The following is a 16,708-nucleotide window of genomic DNA, read 5'->3' as shown; positions in this document are numbered from 1 at the left end:
TTCAGGATATATCCCAGTGTATAAAATATTTATATTTTGATTATATATATATATATATATATATATATATATATATATATATATATATATATATATATATATATATGTATCTAGAAATGTGTATTTCTTTATACAAATATTTATAATAATTATGTTTTTTTAAATGTATAGATGCTCTTTAGGACTGCTTAACAAATGTATACTTATTTAAAACATCTCTTGAAAGTCTGAGTTTAGTAAATACTACTTTTACTCAAAACAATGCACTACTCTATGTGTCACCCTATACCTCTCTCAATGTATCCACTGCTTCCACTCTCTGACCCATCCTAAACCTCAATATATTATGGTGTCCCCTAAGACCTGTGTACGCTCTTTCCTCCTCTATTACTCCTTGGATCACCCCAAAACTCCTTTTGCTACTATGATCCCCCAGAAAACCCTTTCTAAATTCTTCCCTCATTTATCCCTACTTTGACTCAACGCAAACCTCATTTTACTAGTATGATATTTCTAATTCTTTAGTACAGTGGTTCCCAATCTGTGCGCCGCGGCTCGCTGGTGCGCCATCAAAACTAGCCAGGGGCGCCGCACACAGTTTGGGAACCACTGAGCTATTTATAGCCCTTGGGCCAGTTCGTACAAAATAAAACTACTCAGTTGTAGCAGCTCTTTTTTAATTTTGTCCTTGAGCGCCCTCTGGTGGTTAAACACAACTAAAGGGATTCTACATTTCACAATATTTAAACAGTTATGTTATAACTACATAAAATGAGACCTGCCCATTTTACTAGGGTTACCGTCAACCAATATTTTCCCCTTACTAAAAAACCCTATGCATGCTGTAATTAAACAACTGTTACATTTTTATTTTTTACAGTTATATATAGAATTACAATACCTTCATTGGCGTCATCCCAATTCTTTTCAGGGAGAAAAATGGATGTACTCCCTAGGCCAGGCTTACATCCCCCACCCGCCAACAAAAAGTAACATAATGGGGAGCCGCAGCCAGTGGCCAATAGATCAAGGGAGCCGTGGGTCGAAAATGTTTGGGAACCACTGCTTTAGTAGATACTCTTCCCTCCTACATCTCTCCTTTATTCATCCCAAACTTCATTTTACAACTATGATCTCGCAAATAATACTTTTAAGACTCTTCCCTCTTTTATCCCTCCATTATCCTATTCAATCCAACTAACAGACACAGTTCAAACTAACAATATTTTCCCTATACTAATCACCTTTAATTCTTTTTAGGCTATAGAGTAGTGTGCTACTCGCCGAAAAGTGCTGCAATACCTCGTCAGGGGCAGTAAGTGCAATATAAATACAATTACAAGACAAAGGGAATCTTACATTTTTAAGGTATGCAAATGTTTATATTAGTTATCTTGTTTTTAGTGCTATAGGTCTGAATATTGATTTTAGATTGCCTGTATGCCACACTTGTGTAAAATGCAAGCTACTTTGTCAAAGGATTCTATTCTAATAGTGATACTCTCAATTACATTTGCCCACTGATACATTCTTTACAGAAGCCAAAGGTGAAAATATACAACCACTCTAACGATAGGCAGTTGATTTTTCCACTGGCAACACTGCTGAATCTTAGGCTTTTTTCCAAAACACTATGGCCCTCATTACAACCCTGGCGGCAAATTCTGCTTACCGCCGTGCCGACGGCCGCCAACATAGCGTGACCGCAGCGGTATTTCGCTACGGGTATTATGACCCACACAGAGAAATCCGCCACAATACAGACACCCACACAAGACCGCCAGACCAAAGGTCAGTGATAAACTGGCGATAGCAAAATGAACACCGTCACGGCAACAGGAATACGCCCACAGTATCACGACCCACGAATCAACGCAGCGGTATTTCAACCGCGGTAAACCATTGGCGGTACACAAAATACACACACACTTATAAAACACCACCACATTGGACAATTCAAAATACACACACCTGACACACATACACACACCACACCCACACACCCAATCAAATATAAAACACACAACCACATTACCCACAACCACTTACAGTGAAAACATTTTAAAAGCAGAGAGAGAGAAAAGCAAAGACCACACCATCATCCAGAGGCACAGAACACCATCACACATATACCATCCACGCACCTCACAGCACACACCCCAACACATCACCCCACACATCACCTCACAAATCACTCACACCACACCATGGCACCTCAAAGACACCCCAGGTTTTCTGAGGAGGAGCTGAGGGTCTTGGTGGAGGAAATCATCCGGGCAGAGCAACAGCTATTCGGATCGAAGGTGCAGCAGACCTCCATTGCAAGGAAGATGGAGCTATGGTGGAGAATCGTCAATAGGGTCAACGCAGTGGGACAGCATCCCAGAACCGGAGATCGCATCAGGAAGAGGTGGAATGACCTATGGGGGAAGGTACGTTCCGTGGTTTCAAGACACCAGATTGCTGTACAGAGGAATGGCGGTGAACCCCAACCTCCTCCCCCACAACCAACAACATGGGAGGAGGAAGTCTTGGCGATCATGCATCCTTAGGGCCTCGCAGGAGTAGCAGGAGGACTGGGCTCTGGTAAGTCAAATCTTAACTACTTTATCCCCCACCCTACCTGCATGCCATCACAAACTCCTACCCCTACCCTCACCCCCAACACTCCAACACCTCATACATACCCCACTATCACAACCCACACATCCCAATACCAAGTGCTGCATGCAACACCAATGCATGGACCCCATCACAGACCTGCATGGACATCCATCACCACAGCATGCCCAGTAGAGATACTCACCCAACCCACATAATCACCAATCACACAAGGCCAAGGTGACAGTGCAAGCACATTAATACAGGGGAACACACCCATTGCACAAGATGGCACACACAGGTACAATAACAATGCATTTACATCTCAACAGGACCCCTACCCAACGTCATCGGACAGAAGGTGCCAGCCATATCCAGTCCCCCCACAGAATAGGCCCACAGTGATGACAGCAGCTCTGCACGCCTGGATCACGATGACCAACCTGGCCCATCTGGGACCTCTGGACAGTCGGTTCCCCTGCCACAGTCCCAAACCACCACAGAACCTCCCCCCTCAGGAAACACCAGCACAGCATCCACCCAGTGTGCCCATGCCACCGTCCCCAGGACACGTCAATCAGCAGTGTGTCCACCACTACAGGGACCCCAGGCAACCCCACTAACCCAGGACAATCAGGGACCTGGGGTCAGTGGCAGTGGGCACACAGTTCAGGGAACAGAGGCACAGGACAACAGGGAAGCTGGGAGGAGTGCTGTGTGACAGGGGAAGGACAGGCCCAGGGAACCCACTCTCCACGAGGCACTCTCCAACATCATGGGACCATACCACCATTCCCGGGAGACCATGGCACGGTAATGGCCAAGTTTCAGGAGACCCATTGTCTGCAGGAGGGACACTACATGTGATCAGGGATGACCTCACCAAAATCTACACCATCCTGGTTACTATAGCAGGGGTGCTGGCTGACATGGGAAAGACCATGAGGGAGGCAGTGGCACAACAAAGGGCCCCTGACACTAGCCAAACCGAGGAACACCGCCAGCCCTAGTGAACAGGAGACCCCACCGCAGGTAGAACAGGCCGCCAGCATTCCACCTGCCACAGAAGGAGAACCACCCCGCAAACAGTCTCTGCGATCCAGGCAGACGACAGAGAACATTGCCAAGACCCACGGAAATAGGACTCTCCTAATTGTCACCCTTCTGTCCCACTATGTCACCCTGTCCAACTTGAACTGCCATTACTCCCCTTCCTATGCCCCATTAGACAATGCACCTGTGATACTAAGAAACTGGACTCTACTAATGGACCTTCCTCCACCATCACCCCAGCCCCTTGCACATACCCCTATACTCAGTAGCTCCTAAATAAATACCCTTTAATCACAAACCAATCTGGAGTCAGTCTGATCTTTCACAAAAGTATTATTACAATATTAGCAACAAATAGCAATGTAAATGTTCATTTACTCATACCAATGCATGACAGTTGTTGGGCAGCAGTACATATAGCAGAAGGCAGAATGTGGTACCCAGATCTGCAAAAAATAAATCCAAAGGGAACAGTCAGTGTCCATAGACAGAGGTGAAGAGACTGACATGTACAATGTCCTACAGTATTCTGAAATGTGAGGAGGAGTTACAGTCTCTCACCTGTGTGTCACTGGAAGTACTGCATGATGACGTTCGTTCTGTTGTCAATATCTTCTTCCTCTGCCTCCTCTTCCTCACTGTCCACAGGCTATACCGCTGCCACAAGACCATCACCAGGCTCATCCTCCTGCAGAAAAGGCTCCTGGCGTCTCAATGCCAGGTTGTGCAACATGCAGAATGCCACGGTTATCTGGCACACCTTCTTCGGTGAGTAGTATAGGGAGCCACCTGTTAGATGGAGGCACCGGAATCTGGCCTTTAGGAGCCCAAACATCCTCTCAATAATATGCCTAGTTTGACCATGTGCCTCATTGTAGCGGTCCTCTGCCCTTGCCCTGACATTCCTCACTGGGATCAGTAGCCATGAGAGGTTGGGGTAACCAGATTCACCTGCAAATTTCGAGGGATACCTGTTAGACACACACTAACCCTTAGGGACTACCCCATACTGTGTGGGGACCTTGGGCTCACCTATTAGCCACACCCGGTGCCTCTGGAGTTGGCCCATCACATAACGGATACTGCTATTCTGCACGATGTGGGTGTCATGCACAGAGCCAGGATACTTGGCATTCAGATGGGAGATGTACTGGTCCACCAAACACACCATTTGCACATTCATCGAATGATAGCTTTTTCTATTTCTGTACACTTGTTCATTTCAGGGGGGGGGACAAATGCCCCATGTGTACCATCAATGGCACCAATGATGTTGGGGATATGTCCCAGGGCATAGAAGTCAGCTTTCACTGTGGGCAAATCTTCCACCTAGGGGAATACGATGTAGCTGCACATGTGTTTCAGCAGGGCAGACAAAACTTTGGTCAACATGCTAGAAAACATTGGCTGCGACATCCCAGATGCCATGGCCACTGTAGTTTGAAAGGAGCCACTTGCCAGGCAATGGAGCACTGACAGGACCTGCACTAGAGGGGGGATACCTGTCAGCTGGTGGATAGATGACATCAGGTCTGGCTCCAATTGGGCACACAGGTCTTGGATTGTGGCACAATCAAGTCTGTATGTGATTATGATGTGTCTGTCCTCCATTGTCGTCAGGTCCACCAGGGGTCTGTACACTGGAGGATGCTGCCATCTCATCATCTGCCTCAGCGGTTGTAGCCTATGGAGGAGAACGGTTAGCAGAGGGTCATTTACCACATAGGTAGCACAACTGTGTCTACAGTAATGATAGTAAATCTGTGTGTGAAATAGTTAGTCCGTATATGTGCCAATATGTCCTGTGACGCCATTAGGTGCCATGCTATGTGCACCCCTGAAATAGCGGCGGCCTGACTTGTGAGGAGAGACAAGGGGAAATAAGGTAACTGCGCTGGCGTTGTGCAGCGTTGCGCAACTCAGCATTGGTTATCATTGGACCCTATGGGTTCCAGGAGCCAATGGCCATGTACGCTAGTGGTGACGGTACGCACTGCGTGGACATGACCGCCATTTTCTATCTGTTCACTCACTTGATACCTGACCATAAACAGGAGAGGACCTACACTGCAAGTGTTGCTATGACCTGAGTCTGGAAGTGACAATGGCTCATGTGTCTGGGGAAAAGGCCTCTGCCTTCACTGCGGAGGAGTTGGACAAACTGGTGGATGTGGTCCTCCCCCAGTACACACTACTCTACGGTCCTCCATACAAACAGGTGAGTACACAGTGAACATGATGCGTGGGCAATGCCTGTTTGGAGTGGGGTGGATGGAAGCCACATGTTGGGGGGGGCTGAGGGCTGCATGTAAGGATGGTCAATGTATGTGCATTAGGGCATGGGTGGGGACTGGTGGGCAATGAGTATGACGGTCTGGACGGGTGTGTAATTTCCTTTCAACCTGTACTTTTCCTCTAGGTCAGCGCCCACCAGAAGAAGGGTATTTGGCGTGCCATTGCCAAGGAAGTGCGGAAACTGGGGGTCTATCACAGATGGAGCACCCACTGCCGCAAGAGATGGGAGGACCTGCGCTGCTGGAGCAAGAAGACAGCAGAGGCCCAGCTAGGGCTGGCTTCCCCACGTGGAAGGGGTGCCCGTCGCACCATGACCCCCCCCTAATGTTCTGCATCCTGGTGATGGCCTATCCGGAGTTGGATGGGCGCTTCAGGGCATCACAGCAGCCACAAGGGGGTGAGTACAGTGTCATAAAGCTGACTCTGCGTGGTTTAGGAGGGATCTGGGTGGGGCTGTGGGTGCCCCTAGGCCAGGGCATCATGCCAGAGTAGCTCCCTTGTTTGCAGGCTCAGAAGCACCCCTACCCCAATGGTACAATTGGACAGCTACTAGTGTGCAGGGTCCTGTGGGTGTCAGGTGTGCATATGTTGGCATTAGGCATTGTACCCCATGGGGTGGTGACTACCATAGTGACTGTTTGGGCAAGGACTAGTGCACAGGCCAGCTCTGTGTGTGTTGTGTCCGCCAACGGTAGTGGTGTTGCTGGCATTGACCATGTGTGTCTTCTGTCTTTCCCCCCTTCTTGTTTTGTCACCCTGTCCTTGTGTGCATTAGCATCATCTGGCGGAGGAGCAGAGGCACCGGCGACAGAGGGAGCTGCATTCCACATGGCCCACGAGGGTGAATCCACAGAGGGTGAAGGCACCAGTGGGACAGAGTGCGAGGGGAGCTCCACAACAGGGACAGGAGGGGATACCAGCTACAGCGACTCCTCCTCTGATGGAAGCTACCTGGCAGTTGCGGTCACGTCTGTGCCTACCCCAACAACAGGTACAGCTGCCACCCCCCTACCAGCACCTCCCTCCCAGCAGCCCCTCAGCGTGTTTCCTGTGCCCGCTCAACCAGGAAGGTGGGCATCTGCTTCACCTCAGGCCCTGACCCAGTCAGCCCTGCCGCCCTCAGTGAGGAGGCTATTGACCTCTGGAGATCCCTCACTGTTGGGCAGTCAACCATTCTGAATGCCATCCAGGGTGCAGAGAGGCATTTGCAGCAAACAAATTCATACCTTGAGGGCATTCATTCTGGCGTGGCGGCCCAACAGAGAGCATTTCAGGCTCAGGCCTCAGCACTGATGGCAGCCATTGTCCCTGTGTCTAGCCTCCTCCCTCCAACTTCCACTACCCAGACTCAATCCCCTCTACCTCAGCCTATCCCAAGCATACCATCAGACCTGCATGCACACACATCAACAGACAAAAGTGGCTCAGGAAAACATAAGCACCACACATCACACAGGCACTCACAGAAGCACCATACCCATGCACACATTCCAATATCCAATTCCTCCACTGTGTCCCCCTCCTCCACATCGTCCACCTCCCTCCCTCCCAGTCTCGTCTCCACTCACACCTTCATGCACTACATCATCAGCCACTGCCTCCATCACCAGCACGTCCATCACAACACACCGAACACCTGTAATCACCACCCCCACTACCATTCACACGTCTACTGTGTCCTCTCCACCAGTGTGTCTGTGAGCCCTCCTCCCAAAGTACACAAACGCACCCACTCAACAGCCATCCACCTCACAACAGCCTCCGGTCCATGCACCTTCACCCAAACTCAGCAGGTGTACACCTCCTACAACCACTACCTCTTCCTCCACTCCCACCCCCCCTCCATCTTCATGTCCCAGTGTTTCTAAAAAACTTTTCCCAACTAACTTGAACCTCTTCCCTACACCTCCCCCCCCTTCCGTCCCATAGGGCCAGGATGACTAGATCCCAGCCCAGCACCTCAGCCACCACATCTGCGTCTGCTGTGATCTGTGCAAGTCGGGGTGGATCGAAGGGGGCACCAGTCAGAGCTGCCATTGTGCCACCTACAGATGTGAAGGACCACCCTTTTCCGCCACCTGCAAAGGTAAAAAAGGGGCCAGCTTCCAGCAGAGGAAAATCGCACCAACCACCCGGCAAGGCCTTGCCCAAACACAAAGAGGACAGTGCCAAGGTCCCAGCAGTGACTGCCAAGGTGGGGATGGGCCACAAGACAAAGGGCAAGTCACTTTAGGGCACGATGCCTCCTGGTGAGGGGCTGATGACCACCATTTCATCAGGGATGCCAGCGACCTGTACCACAGTCACCACGGCCGCAACAACCAACACCTGCACTGCCACCTGCACCACCACCTCCACCGTGCCGGTCGCGTCGGGATTAGGCAGTGTGTATTTCTTCAACACATGAGGCTTATCATGGCCACCACTGATCTCTCCAACGCATATTGACTGCACCTAGAGATCCAATACTACCATCAGTTCGTTTCATGCTTCAACCGTATCTTGGTATAGATTACGCACATCCAAAGCCTTGACAAAGTCTTGAAGACGAAACACGTGTTGGCTGTTTTGCTGGACGGACCTTTTGCTACTTGTGGTCATCTGATTGTAACTCTGACCATTTATCATCATCTGGCTGTTCTGGATACATGGACTTACTGTACAACGTAATCTCTGTGATTGAGACTCTGACTACACACTTGCATCTATATTAAATTCCTACACACCATCTTTCCTGACCGTACATCTACTTAATTCCTGAACATTATCTGGATCTACTATACGGGTGTGCCCTGGACACTTTTCTCCCGCTATATAGGCAACCACCCACTCCCTAGTGTTTGGCCCTCTGACTCCTGTGGTGGCAGGTGTTTCGGCTAGCCTGGCACCGACCACTATTTTGTTCACCCACATGACTATGTTCTGATCATACATTTGGTATACTTGCTGCTGATGTGCGAGCACCTATTGACATTCTCCACCTCCTTCGCTTGATTTTCTAATATAGTTTCCCTTTTCTTTGGTTCAGTCAATCGTTCATATCGCTGTCATGTTCTTATTGTCTTGAGAGTGAAAGCAAACACTTTGTTTGATACTTGCTTTTGAAGAGGGCACACTTTTTCATGCTATTTTTAGGGTCGAGCCTGCGTCGCATGTGCTTGTGCATGCGTTTCGCTTGTGAGATGCTTTAGTAGTTAGAAAAGGGCTCGGAGCCCTATCCATGTCACGTCAGTGTCTTTCATTGGTTCGGGGGCTTGCCTGTTAAAATCTGCTTGTGTTCATTAGTGGAATGCATGCATACGTCATGCCTTTTCCAGTGGTTAGCCCTCCTCGAGCGCAGCGACCGACCAAGTACTGAAAACATGCAAGGCTCACTGTTTTCCATCCGGTTTGTGGACTACTTTTTATTTTTTTTCTTAGCACGATCTCGCTTGGCACAAGTCAAGCGCTTTCCATGACATTGACCCTGTTCCATAGTTAATTGTACTCATTATGGCTGAAGTGCGCACATAAAAAGCGCAGACTGTAAATTGTTTTGTTTTTAGATTTTACGGGACTCGAAGTCCCCCCTCAGCTCAGCTTAGATTACCCTGAGTGTTTTTCAGATGCGTATTTCCACGGTTGCCGCACCCAGGGAAGGACGCTCCGGCAGACCTGTGCGGGGAGCAGCTTCCAAGCATCTGTTCACTATTATGTGTTTTCTTGGATGCTTGCAAGGGAGGCGGCGCGGAGATGCTCCCCACCCTCCTACGTGAGGGCACCCTGCCACTCCTCACCTCCCCCCATCCTCCGAAGAGCAGGATTGACAAAAGAAAGTCCATGCAGTGCTGGGTCTCGGGGCGCTGGTGTCCCCAAGAGAGAGGAGCAGACGCCACTAGTTTAAAATTGGGACGAGCACTTCCCATCAGTGGTCGTGTTTTGTTTTCATCCTCAATGCGGTTCATGCTTCACGATTGCCGCTCTTTACCTGGCAGCATTGTGGCAGTTTTTTGAGGCGTTCTTACTCTTGGTTGAATAAGTAACATACTTTTAAACAAACAGTATCATGTCCCTTGTGGAAAGGAATGATATTTATATTTGAGGTTCGTACATAGCACTTCATTCATTTTTTTTCGGTGTGATTTAATTTAATCCTGCAGCATAATGGCACTTTTGGGAGGACTTTTTACTAGTCGCTTTTGCTTAGATTAATTGCTTTTTCAGCACTTTAATTTACTAACCAGGTGTGAAAGGAGCGCTACTTAATTTTTGTGCATAGCCTCAACGTAATTTATTTTCCGTGTGATTTCAAATCTTTGATGTGCTTTGTTTTCATCCTCAACGTGGCATCTGCTTTACAATCACTGCGCTTTATCTGGCAGCATTATGGCAGTATGGGGACCTGTTCTTACTGTTGGTTGAATTAGTATCATACTTTAAAACAAGCAACAGTACTGTGAGAGAAATTGATTTTTCAGCACTTTAATTTACTAAGTACCTGTGAGAAGGAGTGCTATTTTTTTACAAAGGGCCAGCTTTATTTTTTTCCGTGTTATTTCGAATATTTGTTGTTTTTTCGTACAGAAAGGAAATCTCACAAACTAGGTGAACGCTTCACGAAAGCAGCCCTTTATCTTTTAGCATTGTGGCTGTTTTGGAAAGTGCTTTCATGTTTGGAAAAGGAATCAACATATTAAAACAATAACAGTCACAAACTACAGCATCATGTTTTGAGTGGAAAGGAGCGCAATTTACTTTTATAGGAACCGCTTGATTTCTTTTTGGCTACATTTCATCTTGTGCCTCATTAAAGGACCTTGCTTTCGCTTCTGTGGGCATACAGTCACTTCTGCTTTTCTGACGCTTTCAGGGGTCTTCTGGCTCTGCCGATCTTACTTCTCCCATCTAGAGCTGCAAATCCATGTCATTTTGAAGGTCTAGCCTAAATTGCACTTTTTGTGGGGATATGTGTCCTTACTCTGTGTTTTCCCATTATTTGTGTTGTCCTCAGCCTTCTGCTGGGTTTCAAAACTGCCGCTTTCATAAAATACATTACAGAGCATACTAGCTGTGATACCGAATAACAACCAAAGGACATAAAATACCGCTTACGTATATGCAGTGCTTAATTTGTGCTTGTTGTTTCGGGTGCGGAGCACCAGCACTTATTTTTGAGGGCCGGCGCTTATTTTTTTGTCTCAAGCATTTACTGCAAGCAAAAGACACATATGGGAATGACAAAGGAAGAGAAAAATGGAAAAGCGTCACGAAGTGAGAAAGCTGCAAGAGTGAGCTGAAGGGGCAGGGAGTGGCTCTAAATGGATTAGAGAGGTCCGAAATGGCTTCAGGATTATGCTGCCTCAGTATTCTGTGTTCGCACATTTAATTGCAGCAGACGCCTGTTTCAGAGGAGGGCTTTGGGCACCGGCACATTTTTTATTTACAAATGAAGCACTGCATATATGAGGAGCACAACAGAGGCATACTTTATTTAAACTTTACAAAATGGAAAGCTTTCTATGGTGTGTTAAATAGTGTTGAGGCCTTTTCTTTCAAATACATTCTATTTTTGGTACCCTAAAAACGATATAACTCTCGCCCGCCCGCCAGACTACTTGCTGCTAATTTACTGTTGTTCAGGCTAAAAAAAAAACCTTCAGCAGATGACTCTAAAGGTCAAATGTGTCCTTTTTTATGCCTTTAGCCTACCTTTACAATGAAAACCAATTCCCACACACTCACATCTGTTTAGAAAGCGATATCTACCCTACATAAAATAAAAAGTCAGCCTAGCTATAAAGATCTGTATCGCTCCTCACAGCTCCTCACACTTGGAAATGTGTGTTTTGTTGTTGTGTAAACATGGCATGAATTGCGCGGAATCACCATCTCTAAAACTTCATATAGAGACTGGAACAGAGTTGGCAACCTCCCAAATTATTTGCTGTGCATTTCAAGCTACATTTGCTGTAACTGTAGTGGCTCTGGCGCTTAAGCAAAAATAAACTGTCTTAAACTAAATAGCAATCGGTCCCATGTATATATAGCGCAAAACATCTTCAATGGTGTTTGAAAACTTCCTCTCTCTGTTTGCTTCTTGGCTTTACTTTCTAAAAAGGAATTTAAAGTTAGAGAACCCGTCTTGGAAGGGTGCATTTGTCACTTTTTATGACACCGAACTATGTTATGTTTCTTAGGACAAAAGCTTACAACGTGCCTCATCACAATATCCGTCTTTCTCTCCAGAATACATTCTGGCCCTTCTGCTTTTCTGCAACTTTTATGGTACTCACCCACTCATACTCTACTTCTGACTGTCACAAAAGGTTAGGGCCTGCTTTGCCGAGCTGCTGTTGGGTAACAGGCAGGCTTCACAGCACTTGGATTGTATATCGGTGCCTTTCCTTGCTACTTACATGGATGTCTAACCCCACTGACACCACTCATTATCCATATTTTGTGCCTGTCTTGTTGTGTTTGCCAGTGTACATGACCGTGTAGGTGTTTTCTAGGTTTTTTTTTTCTTGGAATTGTGTTAGCCAGGAACTCTGATGATGAGGTGGTGAAAGTGGTTTTGTATTGGAATTAGCACAGCAAATGCTAAATGCTAAATTACAACATGTTTCTTTTTTTTGCTACAGATAGAAGAAGAAGGTCAATGGAAGTGCTTCATTTATATGCATGGCCACTTGGACTCTGTGGCAGGAGAGGACAAAATTATGTGGCAATATAAGTCCAATACTCATTTACAACGCCAATAGCTCTAACTCTCGCAAATGCAAGACCTATTGCATTGCAAATGCTTGTTGTATTTGCTTTTGGCTTGCTCTCTTTACTCAATATAGACCCCAATCACAACTCCCTTCTCTCAAGGTGACACTCCTATGTCCTGAGTGCACATCAATATACCTAAACTTCTGAAAATCACCTTAATGTGCACAAATATCATATATATCTTCATTTTTGGGTAACGTCATGTATTCTACTCTTATTAGGCATATGGGCATGAAGGTTCTTATATCCACGTGTCAAGTCAGTTGCTTACCCATTCATCTTTCCCTCTTGACTCCATTCTATCAAAATCAAGGAGGAAGAGCTTTTTTGTCCCTCTTGTTCCACTAAGAAAAAGAATGAATTTAAAATTGTCTAGGTAGAGCTTCAGCTTCCATTTTCACTTACCCGTCCACTTTGACAGATATTGCCCTATCAAAATTATTTTCTGCGCTAAAGATGTTATCAACAGTATAGCGTTTACTGGTTGACCTCTCGTGTGGTAGGCTAAGTTTGATTCTCTATGAATTGCTTGAATCTCTTCAATTAGGTACATCTTTTTCCACTTTCTAGCTCATCATTCCGCTATTACTCTCCACAGTAGTAGAACTAATAAATAAACATTACTGCGTCAAGAATTGTCTTGTGGCAAGAACTGTCTCCAGAGATACATAAGTTCTGGTGCAAGCCTTTGTGCTGGCAGATAGCAAGATGCAGTCCTTGTGGGTCCTCTCATTTGTTGACAGGAATAGAGAGTGATAGTATTTTTAAATCCTGAGCCATAACCATCACGTGGGTTTCAGATGCTTAGGAAGCCGAGCCTGCAAATATAGCTTTAATAACACAATTGGGTTTAGGAATATGGTATGGGAAAACTCTTAAAGGTACTGTAAAAATTAATTCAGAAGTCTCATATAAAAGACTGTCAACTCTCTCTCAGAAATGGCCTCCGTTATATTTTTTCTGGTGGGGTCCTCTTGACACCATTAAAATGATGCTTCTTCCTATTGTCAACTTTTACCTTATTATGCTTCCTACTCGCCTCTCCAAAAGCTTTTTTGGTGCAATGTAAAAAATTATCTCTAAATTCATTTGGTATGGTAAACCTCCTCGTATCTCATTATCAAAGCTAAAGCTTCTGAAATCTGGGAGATTGGAGGTAGGGGAAGGAGGGGCATTAATTTCCATGACCTGGTCAGTTATCATAGGGCTTTTGGCTTCAGGCAATTACAGCTATATCTGTTACATTGACTGACACCCTTCCAAAGCTAGGAACGAGCTTTCATTTCTCATAAACATATATTTGTTATGTCCAATCCTCCTAAATATTCACTCCCTAATACTGTTTCTCATCTGTGCACCCTTATCAAACCTTATTATGTTTTCACCCTATCCCCATTTGACCAATTCCTTAATAGTCCTATTTGGTATAATAACTTTCTGAAGAAATGAGGGAGAACTTTATTCTGGAAGACCTGGTTGAATGTAGGCTCCCCATTCTCTTTTGGGAACTATTTTCCATTTACAATTTTAACTCCCACATGCACGTCCAATATCACAAATTATAATATTTGATCCACAACACTATTTCAAAACAACTCTTTCCAGACCCATTTGCTTCCCTTTGCATCCTATAGCCAATATGATCCTTGCTAAAGCAGCCCACATATATAAGCTACCGATCACACCTTACCCTAACATAATCCAAACACATATTGCCACATTAAGGGAGACTGATTTTGTACTCTCAAGGCCATTTCCTATTTGGGATACAATATGGACGAAAATCCTTTCCACTGCTAGCACTACTAGTATTAGGCAAATACTATATTTCTTCTACAATATACTTCTTTACACTCCTGCTTGCCTTTTTAGGCTCAAACCTACTCAACATGACACTTGTTGGCGGTCACATTCACACAGGTACAGACTTCCATATGTTATTTTCCTGTCCAACCCTGTCTACATTGTGGATTTCTGCATGGAATTGTATTACTGACATTTTTCAAATGCACATAGCCTTTACATGACCTACTTTTTTAGGTAGTACTCATGATCTTTGGAGCTCAAACAAAGCAATTGGCAAATTACTTGATTTATTGCTGTCCATAGTCACTTCTGTTATCACCTCCAGTTGGAAGTCTACTGACAACCTTACTCTTCCATTCTGGTGGAACTTAGTTTGTTATCATCACAAGCTAGACAGTTATAAGTCTGATTCACTGCAGTTATTTATCAAGCATACCCATATATGGATGTCACTTACTACTTACCTATCACGCTCTGCTAAGGGACATGAGCCTTTTTCTACCTGATTGTATGCCCTCTTAAGATACTTTGTCTCACAAATTCAATATACTATTGCAAAAGTTGTTTATGCTATTATAAATGCATAAGTCTTTACTTCTTGTTAGAAATTGAGTCTCTAGGGGGCGTGGTCTGGCCGTCGAAGAAAATAGCCGCCTGAGAAAAGATCTCCGCGCGCCGGGTAGGCCAAGCTGGCAAACAGAGGGTCTCCCTCCTGTGATCCTGACCCACGGTGTGGCCTCCCGGCTGGTGGAGAGAGGGGGCCTCCGGAGGGGCGAAGTTGCGGGACCCGAGCAACGGCAGTGGCGTCCGGAGACGCAGGAGTGAATGCGGCCTCCGGACTTCTGCAGAGCCGCGGACTAAGGTGCGTCGCCGCACGGGCCTGGGGGGCGTCACGAGGGAGGCGCCCGGATCGGCCCTCTTCCGCCTCGGCTTCCCGGGTGCTGGAGCACTGCACTGCCCCCTCGTGCGAAGGGGGGGCGAGGGGACCCCGAGGAAGATGGACCACTGAGGAACCTGGGCCTGAAGACGACCACGACGACCACGGCGGAACAGAAAAGTACAGGCAAAGAAGCACTATCCCACGAGGACTAAATAGTGCCTGATGGGGACCGCACGGTGAGACGGTGAGATCCCCCAATCAGCATTACCCAACGAAAAGACCCCACCAGCAGCAAACAAAGGACACACTCCCCCCCCCCCTGTTTATGACCTAGCGTGCGAAGAATAAGACTCTCCACGACACCCAGAAGGAGAGCGGGGGAGAAGGGGGAAGGAAGGAAGAAAAGGGGGGGACAGCGAAAGGATTTCAAAGAGCAACGGAGGGACAAAGATTTCACACATAAGGAATGATAAAGAAGCAAAGAAGGGGGAAGAAAGCCGGAATAGGAAGAAGAAAGGAGAGCAGAACACAATAAGAGGGGAATAGGACCTCGAACAACACGTGCCGCACTACGCAACCTGACCCTCCAGCCAATTGCCCTCCCAAAAGCAAGGACCATTGTACTGGGTATCACAACAAGAGACTGATCTAAAATAAAACATAGACAAGATGCCCCCCCGTTGCACGCTGCACCACACTCAAATTTGTTGATCTTTCTTCAGCCCTATATCAATGGACCTATATCAGAAACTGAGCATATTCTAGTCCTCTATAGATTACGCTCTAAAGCTTGGCAGGTCACAGCAAGACACCAAACCGAATAGGTACCTTATCTACAGATCCTATACCCCAAGGTCTGACCCATCCCCGGAAGTCGAGGAAACTGTCCGTAGATCTGCACAGACTCATACAAGTTCTCAAGTGCTAGCTCTTAAAATAATATCTTCTATCTGACTTCCACTCCTTGAGAACAATGCCCAACGACAAGACCGCAAGTAAACATTCTCATCAACTGCTATTCTCGGAAGCCATTGCTCAACCCAATGCTATGACGGCACAAGCGGCTCCACAGGGACATACATCTCTCCCGAGAGATCAACCCACACTAGACGCCACAGATTGTATACTGCAAGAGATTGCCTCAGTTGGACGGCGCCTGGAGGTAATGGACCTAAAAATAACAGACCTAACTTTGGCCTCCTCCTCAATCCGCGCTGATATAGCAGGCTTCAGAGAAACAGCAAACAACCTAGATCAGCGCCTGTCGGCTGTAGAAGACCATATAGCGGTAACCCCTGATCAGGAAGAGGAACTAAAGTC

The 16,708-nt window shown here is 46.5% G+C and overlaps 1 protein-coding gene across 5 annotated transcripts in view; it reads right to left on the bottom strand.

Moving 5' to 3' along the window:
- LOC138296696 (adhesion G protein-coupled receptor F5-like) overlaps positions 1–16,708 on the bottom strand; it is a 1,100,568-nt gene that overhangs the window by 818,654 nt on the left and 265,206 nt on the right. The window lies entirely within an intron of this gene.

This window comes from Pleurodeles waltl, chromosome 5 (genome assembly GCF_031143425.1).
Source record: "Pleurodeles waltl isolate 20211129_DDA chromosome 5, aPleWal1.hap1.20221129, whole genome shotgun sequence".
NCBI lineage: Eukaryota > Metazoa > Chordata > Amphibia > Caudata > Salamandridae > Pleurodeles > Pleurodeles waltl.
This window is presented reverse-complemented; position numbering and strand designations above follow the sequence as displayed.